We start from the raw sequence: 11,588 nt of genomic DNA on the forward strand, positions 1-11,588 counted from the left end.
TCCTCATTCGATTGCTCTAGCCGTGATGACAAAGCTAAGCTCATAAACGAATGTTTCATATAATCATTGTTGACGCATAATTGTACGTGGTTTTCAAACAGAGAATTTCTTTTTTTTTATGTAGCAAATTTTTAAAATCCATTTTTATTTTTAAATCTCATTGCGGAAATTTTCAATTTATTAAAAAAATTTCTATGATTTAACGACACCAATTTGACTTGAACTCCTCAGACCAGGAACATTCTCTATATCATTTCAGTTTAAAAATTTAAGGCAGTTTTTTTTCAATAATCTTTTTGGCATTCTATATTTGATATCTCTGATAAGAGTTAGATTATAGGATATTTTGAAGATAGTTATCGGATCGACCATGCGAATTACAGTAGACACATCTGAATTCATATAAATTATCTGTGCTTCTTTTATTCAGAAATGCTGTTCATACCTGCTTCCAAATGTACATCTCAATAGGCAGCTTTTCATATTATTTGCATTTTCCTATTATTGTGATAACGGTTTGATTCCTATGTTCAGACACACACTCTCCATTCCGTTTCAGAATGAATAGTCAATGCACCATTCAATTTTTTTACAGTCCTTTTGGTATTCCTAATTCGTTGTTTCTATTCTTGATTTCAGAGCTGAGCATATTTTTAGGACCATGAAAGAAAGACATAGAAGAATCATCACTGACGTATCAAATAGTATATAATTATCCAAAACTAAGGATTCCTTGATTTATCTATATATTTTTTAAATTTCCAACTTTGCTTTTAAATCTCATTGCAGAGATTCCAAATTATTTAAATTCCTCTGATACTGTGACTGGCGACGCTATTCAGTTTTGATTCTAAAAGCCATACACATACTCCATACCATTTCAGCATGAAAATCTGTGTAGTTCCGTTTTCATATAATATTTTTGATGTTGTTCATTCAATGATTCTAGCTGTTATTTCAAATTCAGAGCTTAGAATATTTTACAAATCATCAGCGAATGGACCACTGGGAGCAATGCTTGCACATCAGTTTATATATGACTTTTCAATGCAGGGGATTTCTTTGTATTGAAATGTTATTAATATCTCTCTCCTCCTCTGAATCGCATTGCGAAGATTTTCAGATTATTTATATTTAAATTTTATCGCTATGACGTTAATTCATCTTGATTCCTAAGGTCATGAACATTCTTCAAATTATTTCAGAATTTCAGAAATAATTTATTATTTTTATATTAGACTTTCTTATTTATTATCAATTTATTTATTATTATTATTTTATTATTATTCACAAATTTGGTATCGACGAAAATGACTCAAGGGGGCAGGTTTGTTCCAAACAATAAACTGGTTAACCAACTTAATTAGCATATCTAATTAATTACTATCTCGAAATTTTTTTGGTAATGGCTATCAATTATTTTTTTCGCTGAATTGATTTGTTGTCATCAAATCATCCTCTTAATAAAATTTTATGGAATCCTAATGATAATTTCGAGAGTTATAGGGTTTTGAAAAATGACGCTTCCAATGTTAAATGAGTCTTAAGAACTTTCGGCGATATCTTAGAAATTATTAAATAGTTCTTAATTTTTTCACTTTATTAAATAAAATTATCATATATTATAAAATTAAGAAATGAAAGAAATTTGATAGTTATTATGAATTTTTTCAAATGTGAATGGGAGGAAAAAGTTAATTGTAATATATTAAAATGTTGCATGGGAGCAAAGCTGACATGCTAAAATGTTGGAATTCAAAAAATTGTGCGCATACCCCTAAAATTTTCAAAATATTCACAACAATTATAAAATTCCCGTAGTCGATTTGCAATGCCTACTTTTGGGGGACCGTATATTGAATTTATTTCTATTTATAGACCTACTCTTTATGAAGCGCAAGATTCAACGGCCATTTTATTATTGCAGTGAGTAAAATATTAAATTTATTTTCAGATCAGAGGATTTTAATTTAAAACAAATTTTGTTTTCTTTTTTAAAAAATAAAAGTTTTTTTCCCACGCAGACGCTATGACTGCAAGACGGAATGACTGTAGGAATGTTTAATTAATTTTTACTCTTTATCGTCAGTTATTTACAAGCTGAGATTTATTTAATATATGGCCCATGGTAGGTTGGCTCTTTTTGGGCGGTGTTTCCAGAAAACAAATCTTATTCTTGTCCTCAGGATAGTGAGGTTTCATGAAGGATTGATTTCCTCTATCCAGACAACAAAGGTAAAGGGAAACAAACTTCTTTAAAAATTTCATGAACAGAAAAGCTCAGTTTCAAATAAAAATGAAATATTTTAGCATTAGTTAAAATTCAAAAGAAGTCACATCATAATTTTAACTTCTTCGACAGAAATGAAGAATCAAGTAGGAAAAAAGTGAATTGAAACATCAGATAAAACTTTTAAGCAAATTAAATAAAAACTTTCTTAAAACTGGTAAAAAATACTAATATAATATTTCATGTTGCTTAATGTTTACAAACTAAGAGCATCTTTACAAACAATATTTTTAATGATGCCTGCTTTATCTAAATTGTAATTCTAGCTCTGCGCTTCTTCCTGGACAATGCTACACAATTAACCTTGCAAAAATATTGCACGTTGATCATTAATTTCTTTTTAAATTTAATTGATTATTAATAATTAATTTAATTTAAGCTCGGTCTTTCATTGCTTTTTTTCTTTGTCTGATACCGCTGGGCGCTATGTTACTATTTAAAAAACAATATAGGGTTAACACGTATATTTGTTTAAGTGTGCAGACGATTGCTGCTCAAGAGATGAAAAATTTCCATTATTCGACAAAGACAGACAAATTAGAAAGTTATTCATTAATGTTGCTACAAATGGTGTGTCTAAAAGTGGAATTAATAAATAACACTATTTTAAATTCATTTGCTATTAATTTGGTGTTAATTAAAGCTTTATTTTTCTTTTTTTCTTCACCAGTTCACCTTCAAGTACAATATAAATACTTATTATGATATAATAATAATATTCATTAGATATTTCAAACAATTCTGGCAAAACAAACCTCAAATATCATAGGACAGGTGACTCGCTATTTACCAATCACAAAGCAAATAAAATGCAATGTTTACATAATTTTTTTATATAATAGATAGATATGCTTGTATTAAGTATAAATTTATTTAACTATTTACACCTGCAGAATTTGCAATTTTTCTTTGATTAAACTTATGACTATATCCCACTAAACCGGCGTTCTGTGTTGTTCCTGGAATATGAAGTCAGTGATCTCTATAAAGTTGCCATAAAAATAATATGACATTGAAATTTCCTTCTGAAAGCTATTTAAATTTTGAGCTTTTTTTTTAACTATACAATGATTTTCCTCTTTTCAAATTTTGAAAGTAGAAATATGCGAAATATTAGAAAAATTACATCTGAAAGAAAGTGTGTTATATAAATTGCGATTATTTAAGATAGCTTAGATGGATATGCAAATAAAATGTTTTCTTTTTCTTTAACTTTAAAACCTCCAATAGTATAGATACAATTTTAATATAGTGATGTTTATAGTCTGGTTTATTTTTTTCTTCAAATTACTAAATGAAAGATACGACATAAATAATGAAACGCTGCTTCAAAATGCTCTTACAGAGCAGATCTTTAGACTAGAATAACTAAATTTGGCACTTGCTTACTTCCTAGGTAGGAATAGTTACTTCTTAGCCCACTAATAAGGAATCTTAGAAGTTTCAATTAAATTTTAAAGAGAAATTTACAGACATTTTAATGTTTTTCTACAATAAATTCAGAACATATTAGTGTAGAGTACAAAACTTGTTTACACAACTTCTTTTAGAGTTAAAAAAAAAAAACTTATTATTGACATAGTATTTTTCTTCAATTAAGATAAATTATCAAAAATATTGTTAAGTGTACTTCACAAGAATACATTTTATTCTTTCAGTTACTGGATTTATACTCAAGCGCTGTGTCTCAATATTAAATACATTTTTTGAGAGTACGTTATTACTGCTATATAGTTACAAGTAAATTTTTACAATAAGGATAGAAGCATCAATCGTGGCTGAAATGTTTCATTCTGGAGATTCCAATCTCCTTTAAATATTTAATTTGAGCCATTTAAAAAAAGTCTTTATTGCAAATAATGTAGAAAAGGATTTAAAAAAAAAAGGGGGGGTCTAGTAGTAGCATAGTGACCAGATACAAGAAGGATACGAGTAAAGGAAGTTTAAGAAGACAAAACATTAATGTGTTTATTCCACTTTTTGAAGTCAAATATGTTGAATGAATGAATGAATAATAATAATATCTCTTTGTACACACTTTAAAATTACTGATATTAATGGGGAGGGAGCGAACAAATCATACTTGCTCCGAGTGCCTTCCCCTTGCTACGACAATGTGGTACAAATTTCTAATTTTGATAATTTTTAGTGATTTAAGATATTTAACTAGATTAAAAATATGAATTCGGATGAAAATTCGCATTATTATTGTTATTATTTTGCTGTTTCAAAAAATAAGTACCTTTCTGTTTCTGTTGATATCATGTTTTGTCTCTACGTCAATTAGAAGCCAAGTTATAACAAATTATTGACATATAAATGATGCTTATTTATAAGCATTTAAAAACTTTAAATGCATTTTCTAAAAAATGAGTTTTTTCATAATTCTACGGTACGAATATTGTCATATCTCAAAAAATAATCAAGCTATCTTAATGAAATTTTTAATTAGTGCTTGTTATAGTATGCAGAATGTAATGAACTATGTATTGAATGTTCTAAAAGTGGTTTATAGAATGGTTGTTTGATGTAAATATTGTTGGAAAAATCTAAAATTTCATATATTACACATAAAAATTTTATTTTTGAATATAATTCTTAGATAATAGTTAGTTACTCTCTATGTTACACTTGCAATGTTCCAAAGAAAAATGAAAAATGGTAACAATTTTTTTTTATCTAGAAAAATCCTAGTTTTTGTAAATAAATATTAAAATTTATATTAAATTATGTTTTTTCTTCAAAAGCTGCAAATATATTTAAATCATTTTACTTTTATTCATCATTTTATCCTTATTTAAAAAAAAAAAATCATATAAACAATAAAAATTTTTTGTTTGAAAAATCACGTCCGAATCTAATCGAATACCTTAATGATCTGGATGAACTTCTGTCTCTTGAAAATATTTGAACTAAGCTATTTGATTTTATTTTGATCTTTATCTTAACACACACACACACATACAAAAAAAAAATCTATTTTAAAACTCCTGTAGGAAAAGGAAATCAGCCCATGTTTATATATGATAGATTAAAATATACATTAAAGATATTAAAGTTTCCTGTTTATTTGTTTTTTTTATATATATTTCTTTACTATTTATATATATATTTTCAGACAATATTCTGTTTACAATTGTAGAACTTTTTCTCCGAATAGATCAAAAGTATTTCATTTGCCCTATAGATGGCGCTAAGAGGACTGATTTAGCTGAACTTCGGCACTAGTTTCTTTTAAATGCCTGCGCTGCCAAAGTAGTATGATTTGCGATTTAGGTTTTATTGTTAGACCGTAATGATACATTTGTCCTTTGATTTATTCACCAACAAAGTGTCAGGACATAAAAACAGACAGCGGTTTAAAAGATCAAGGAACAGAAGCGTTTGTAGAGGCGTGTATACCGAGACTCTAAACAGATTTTATGCCCAAGTCTATAAATTGAACTACCGCGTTAATCGGATTTGAGAATGATTAAAAAAAGGTTTATCTCGGGTTTTATGAGTTTCGAATGCCACGTTTCTTTTCTTAGAACTTTCCGATCAATGATGCGTCCAGCTTTATTGGAAGACAGAAACGCGACAAAGCTGACATTAAAATAAAAGTTTTCTTTCAAGCATTAAATGGACGTTTAAGATTTTTCTTTTTTAAAAGGAAAGTTTTCAATGATTTGGTTTATTTAGTCAATAAAAAGTCCTGATATGAGTTTAAGTATTGAAACTATTTTTTTCTAAAGTTTAGAACCAATAAATGAATTTTGTTTTAAGTAGTAAGATTTTAGTATATTATATTGAGAATTTTATATTATACATGGAAATATTTACTGTTATAGAAAAAGGCTTGAAAGAAAAATTACTTAATTAGTACAGTGACTTTTCGCCTTACGAGTAAATTATAAATCACTATAAATTCTGTTGTACTATTGTATTTTCTTAATTAATTTTCTTATTAATCACAATTTATTTCCAAATTAGAGCAGAATACAATTTATGAAATCTTCACCACAATTTTATGTTTAAGCAAATATATCTAAAATGGACCGCTAATTTCATTATTTATTGGTTATAAAATTTAATAAAATACTTCAAAAAGAGTAATAAAGTTTAATGAAATGTTTTAAAACTTTGAAATGTTTCATGAGCAATAAAATATAAAATGCATTGATTATTTCTTTCCCTAATTTTTGTATGCGTAATTCATTTCTAATTTATACTCAAATTTTACATGATTGATGGCATACATTTTCAATTTTTTTGTATCAAATGCAGAACTAAATTCTTCAATGTTTTGCCTCAAATATTGAAGAATTTATTATAACTTACAACAAAGCCTCCATTTTATAAATAACATTCGTAAAGTAGTCAGCTTATCCAAAATTCGATTAATTTGACTTTAAAGATGTCAAGGAAATTATGTTTGCAAATAAAAAAAAACTGGTGTATATGAAGTATTTTGAAACACGAATCGACAATAGTTTCGTTTTGAGTACTAAAAATGGCCCACTATACTTATTTATCTATATAAATAATTAAAATTGAAAACTGATGTAAATAATTTGTATGCTATTGAAGCCCAAACTATCAAATAGAAATTCTTCAAATTTTTCCACGGATACAATAAAATATTTAAAAGATTTTGGGATGATTTCGTGACATTTAATTAAATAATTAATTTTTTATTAATTAAAGTTATATTTTTATTCATAGAAAAAAAATTGCATCAATGTTTTAAAACATATTTCTAATTTATGGAAAAAAATTAACTTTAGGTTGTTTTTAACGACCATTTGTAATCATCACCTTTATCTGCTCATTATCAAATAAAGATCTAGAATCTTCCGAGAATCTAGTGGATACAAGGGGGGGGGGGTAATATATATAAGTTATAATATATATATATCAAAGATATATACAAGTATATATATTTTATAACATTAATTTAGTACCAAGTTAAGATTCAACATGAAAATATTTTCATTCCGAACAACTCCAGATAATAAATACGGTTACAGAGAAATAGTAATACCTGAAATGCAAAATACATAATTAATACACAAAAATGCTATTAGAAATTAATACGCTGAATTCTCAACTAACCCACTTGCATATACGTTTAAGTGGTAGATGGATAAATTTCTGTTTAGCCATTAATTACAAAAAGAAGAAGGAGAAAAAAAAGAGGAAAAAGAAGCTATGATTTTACAGAACGGAAATTATAAGATAATATTTAAAAAAGAGAATTATACAATTGATACAAATGTTAAATCTATGAGATAAAGCAGATTAGATAAAAAAAAATAATTTTTTAAGCTACTTCAACCCGAGTTTGGAAGCTTCAAAATCTTTTCAGCCGGTTCGAAATGGAAAATATTCAGATTCTTTTTGGAATATCGAAGCATTGTAAATACAACTCATGAAAGAAATATGCAAAAATTTCAAGCTTCTATTTATTATTGAAAGGAGGAAATACAGCTACGGGCTAGGGCTTTTGAATTGGTATTTTATAAGTAAACAATTGACATAAAATATTTTAAATAACTTTCAGACGATAATTGTTTTTTGTAAGATGGCAAAAATAAATATTTTCAAACAATTTTTTATAAGTTGAAATAGGAAATACAATAAAATGACAAAAATGTATGTTCAATGGCTTAGATGTTTTGGTATTTATTGATTTTCATCTTATATGAACTAAATGTTTTTTTATAAATTTTAGAACTTTGACTTATTTAAATTCTTCTGATTGATAATCAGAAACAAAAGTTTAACAAGCAGTAATGAATAGTCATATTAGTTCAATTAATTTCGAAAAATTAAACTAAACATTTAATTTTTTAATAGAAAATGAATATCGCTCATTGATATTTTAATAAATGCTTGAATAGCAACAGATAATTTGAGACTAATTGCCAGTATTAATATTAATTAAAAAGAAACAGTTATTTCTAATCACTTTAATTATTATCTGAGCTGATAGTATTTGTTTTAAGAAGCAGCTGTGAAATAATTTTAAAGAAAAAATTATTTTTGATCATAGGAATATAGCTATCAAATACAGTAATAAAAATAGGCTGATTATGTACATAATCTGCATATGATGTAAGATGAACATAAACAAGAATCATAATTAATATTATTAATCATGCATTGAATCAAAAGTTACATGGAATCATTTTTGATTCAATGATAAAAAAATAAAATAAAAATTCAATTCAATAACTAAATTGTATAAAATTCACAAAGTTTTCAAAAAGAATTATTTGCCGATGAAATTGTTTGTATAAGATAATTTATGCATATAATTTATTTTATTTTATTAATACGTAAAAATATTTAAGATTATTTTTGCAGTAATTGCAGTAATTTTGCAGTAATTTCATTTCTATTTTCAGTAATTTCAACAGAAAATGTGCAAAATCTTTTTATTAAAAGAAACGCTTTCTAGAGAGTACAACAAAACATAAATAAAAGAATAATTTTAAAAGATATATTTTGTTATTTGAATATCCATGAATTTAATGCTACTTTAATTGATCTAATTATATACGTAAATGATGCCTTCATATTTATTACATGAATCATCATTATATCGTGAACATCAAATAATTTGTGAAATTTTCTAACACTGTTTGATTTTAAAAAGAGTTGAAAATATAGATAAAAATTTTCTTTAATTAATCTTGCACATATTGGGAATTCGAAAAAAAAAAAAAAAAAAAAACCTGCAGGAAAAAGATTTTTATAAATAATGTTTGAATAGAATGTTATCATTTTCTTGGTAAAAATTTAAAGAGTTGAAAATTAATGTTTTTTAAAAAGTGAAAAAGTTTTAAAAGTTTCTTAATAAAATTACGAATTAATCATATTTTTAAACTTCTGAATGATACAAAAATGATTTAAACTTCATATTGTGCAATTAAAGATTTATAATTGGTAAAATTTAAAAAGAGATGAAAAAAATATAGTAAAAACATTTATATTCAAACATTTATTAACTTTATGACTTCCTGCTCTTATATTCTTCATTTTTTTTTTTTTTATGTTTACCTGTCATTTCGAAAACTATGATTCGGAAAAAAAAAAGATTTATATTATCTATTACAATTCATCAGTTTAATTGCCGTTCTCCTTTCTTGTCTGGATTTCCACAAATTTTTAAAAATTCATTGATAATCATTGTCACAATAACATGCACAGAAATAATTATATTTCATATTTCTCACTAATGTATATGCCTGGTACTTACTGCTAATATTGTCTTAAGCACATTCGAAATGTGTTTTACTATTGTACGTTCGTGTAGAACAAAGCGTCAGGATCCGTTATTGAGCCTGTCTTGTTTTTCATCACATACTCACGATTCTAGGTTTTTCCTGACAATATGGGTCTATTGTTTTGGTGAAAGGGTTTCATTCTAAATTTAATCCATCAAGTAATTGCATATTTGAGTTATTGTAATCATACATTCACAATCACATGTAATACTACTAAAAAAATTATCTGACTAAAAACATTCTAAAACATAGAAATTTATAAGCTCAAAACTGAATTTTTTTTACCCATTGCAATACTTTCTATTGGCATATTTGGCACACAAAAAATTAAAAGGAATTTCTACCAATTCATTAAATATCATGGTACAGTATGACTAAATATCACACGCGTGCATATGAAAAGAATATAATTTAAACATGTTAGAAAAGATATAATAACATCGTAAATAATTATTGATAAAATAAAATCCTTTTTTCAGAATTATCTTATCAAAATAATTAACTCATAATAACTTTGATAGCGAAATTCGTAATAATAAAATGTAACTGAATGCATGTCTTTTTATTTAAAAAAAAAGTTTGTGTTTTGAATAACTGCATGTAATTCAGGAAAATTATTAAAAAATTTGTAATTATTTTTTTTTCGTGAAATTAAAAAACAAATTAATTTTGCCAAATGGCTACATTTTGAATTAAACAATATCTCAACGACACAAATCATATTATACCCATTTTGCAATAAAAATAAAAGTCCCTTTTTACCAATATATGTTACCCCCCTCGGGGGGAGCACCTCGAAATGAGGATGAGATGCTTCCGGCATGGTGGTTGGATCTCGCCACCCTGGAGGATACACTAATATGTGGGGGATCTGACTCCTCCCATCGAAGACGAGACGTACTTCCTTCGGGGAGGGTTGTACCGTGGCCGGTGACGGTCCTTAGGACTCAACCACAGTTCCCACCAATGTAGCTGTTGCGGCCGTCCGGTCATTCAGTTTTTATGGTTTAAATCCGTGTGCCTTCGTGGCGGGTATGAGAGTTAGATGGCTGACTTACCAATATATGTTTTACATTGCAAAGAAATAATATTTTAATAATATTTTTAATGGTAGAATTATTCATACAACTGCCATCTTCGTACTTTTTTGAAAGTCACAGATTAAATCTTATTCTATAACAGCTATTGCCAAACATCATTCTTTTCTACAAATATTTATCAAAAAACATTCAAAAAAGGATTTCCAATAACTCACTTTGGCCTTTGGAACAATTATATGAAGCTTATAAATGGAAATAAAAATTTGTAACCAAATGGCTACCCGATGCATTGTAGGGTTAAAGTTTTCTGATTAATCATGATTTTTAAATTTGACATATTCTTATAATTTATAATTTAAATTCACTTCTGAGGCAGTTATTAATATAAATTATTACTGAGCGTGATGTTATATTGTATTTAATATATACTGAAATTAAAATTGTGATAAATAAAAAAGAGAAAAAGAAAAGCATCTTGGCTGACGGCAGCAACACAATCCGGACGTGGAAAAGAAAAAATGTTGAATGTTAATGGTATATTTCTGTTCAAGGAAAGTACGGTACGAATCAAGAAAAGAAGGTGAAATTCTGTTTATTACATGAAAAGATGTTTTTAGAAAAGATGCTTGTTCTCGTTGTTTCGGAGGGAAAACATACGATATTCGTTTTCACTTTTCATTCCAAACCATAAAAATCTCGTTTGTTTCAAAGCACTCTTACCAAATTTCATCTATGGCGAAGATGGCAATCAACGTCTGTCTCCTTTGAACGTTTATTGTATTGTTGCTTTCCAAATCTCTGGTAAAGAATTTATCTTCCTCAAATACAATTTTGATGTAAAATATCCCACTTGAAAAAATTAAGAAAAGGGGGGGGGGATACTGTGTTCGTAAAAAATGTGTGACAGTTAGTCATTAAATAAATGATTCTTTTTTTCTGTCTGTTTATTTCTGAAAGTCAACGTTCGGATTAATCAGACTTCATTGT

Source organism: Argiope bruennichi, chromosome 2, assembly GCF_947563725.1.
Source record: "Argiope bruennichi chromosome 2, qqArgBrue1.1, whole genome shotgun sequence".
Lineage (NCBI taxonomy): Eukaryota > Metazoa > Arthropoda > Arachnida > Araneae > Araneidae > Argiope > Argiope bruennichi.